The sequence below is a fragment of the Microtus ochrogaster genome, linkage group LG5 (assembly GCF_000317375.1).
Source record: "Microtus ochrogaster isolate Prairie Vole_2 linkage group LG5, MicOch1.0, whole genome shotgun sequence".
NCBI classification, from domain to species: Eukaryota; Metazoa; Chordata; class Mammalia; order Rodentia; family Cricetidae; genus Microtus; species Microtus ochrogaster.
The window spans coordinates 48,317,264-48,319,235 of NC_022031.1; positions in this window are offsets into that span (position 1 = coordinate 48,317,264).

Sequence of the window (1,972 nt, forward strand, 5' to 3'; positions counted from 1 at the left end):
GGGAGGGAGGGAGGGAGGGAGGGAGGGAGAAAATAACTGAATGAAAATATTTCAGTATTTCTTTTACCCAAAGACTCCTAGAGTTCTCATGGTGATAATTTCTGTAGCTTCATTTGGTTGGCTAACTTGGTAATTGAAGTTTCCTAATTGGTCAAGCATTCTCTGTTCTTTCAACACTGGAAATCTTTATGGCAATACTTAGATAACCAAACTTAACCAGGCTGATGACTCAGGTGACATTTTAGAATCCTGCATCTAGAATCTGCAAAACCACTTTTCCAGAGTTCATTACAAAACTTCACAGTAGTAGCTGGAAATTAGCTGTGATGGAAATTTTTTTTTATCATAGATTGTCCTCAACTGCAGGGGGACAAATTGTATCAGTCGGGGTTGGGGCTGTAGTTCAGTAGCTACAGTACTTGCCTAGCACACAGGAAGACACCCTCAACTCCCACTAAACAGGTGTACTGCTACACACCTCTAATCCCAGAAATTCAAGGTCAGCCTGAGCTACCCTAGACTCTATCTTAAAAGCAACCAAGTCACTATATAAGCAAAAACCAAACAAACTTCTGCTTCTACGTTATTGTTCTAGACACAATTACAAATCACTATAAAACCCAATTTCAAATATGGGACAGAGAATAAGTGAATTGGTAAAGAATTAATGCTTCATTCATGCTGACAGTTGCAAAAGAACAGTTCGATTCTAACTTATTTTTCTTTGGAAATTATTCCCTAATGCTTTTAAAACAACAGGAAAAAAGTTTTCTCCTATACATAAAAGTGAGCAAATCAGACTTGATTACAGTGTGTCATTTTTTCCATTCTATCTGTGACCTTTACAGAGGTTTTAACAGTACCATGTTGGGTCAGAACACTTGAGGCATCCAAACCTCTGTGGTATATCACAGTCACTAGTGAGTGGGCCAGGAAGAATCTGCCATTTCCACTGGCCAACGCATAGAAGCTACTGGTCAGGAAGACTTTACAGTTTGCTTTTTGTTTGCTTTTCAGGTGTATTTTCATATTTTTATTTCCATGCATGTCTTTGTGAGTATATGCCATATATGTGTGGTGCCAGTGGAGGCCAGCAAAGGGTGTCTGATCTCCTGCAGTTGGAATTACAGGAGGTTATGACCTAACTGGCTCAGGCCCTCTGGAGGAGCATCGAGTGTTTGTAACCACTGAGCCATCTCTCCAACCCCAAACCTTGTGCTGTGGGTCTGCATAAGCTGTGCTTTCCTTTAAAGTCAGGCACCAATGGCTTAAAAACTAAGGATGCTTTATCAGCTGTGCAATAACTAAAGAACACTTTCAGTGGAGATATTTTTGAAAATGAGTTAAACTCATGGAGTTTCCAGATGTGTTTGTGAATGAACAAATGACATGATTTTTTTTTTAAGTAAGCAATGCCAAGGATGTAACTCAATGGTACAATGCTTACTAGCATGAGGAAGGCTTTTAGGTTTGATCCCCAGCAAAACAGCAATAATACATGTTGAAATAACAAAGATTATATGAGAGGCTTGTGCGTTCAAGACCAGCCTGGGCTACATGTTTAAAAAAAGAAAAGAAAAGAAAAGAAAAGAAAAGAAAAGAAAAGAAAAGAAAAGGGTGGGGAGGAAGGAAGGAAGACAAGAAAGAAGCAAGATCATAAAGTTTGGAGAGACTGAAGCGTTAAACAATGCTAGATTGCTAAAGTAATTAGATTGTTAATTTTCCTGCTAGGGCACACTGAATCGTTCACTTATGCAAACAAGGAAAAAAATTGTAATAAATCCTGACATCAACAACATTAAGAGATTAAATTCAAGGCACATCTAAGACTAGCATAGTCATTTCATTACCCTAGGAAATTCACATAAAATTAAAATTAATATAGCTCATTGTAACTTTCAGTTTTCCTGAACAAGAACTGAAGGAGCTATTATTGCGCTGTTCTGTTCACTTACGGCAGGAAGCCATGCCT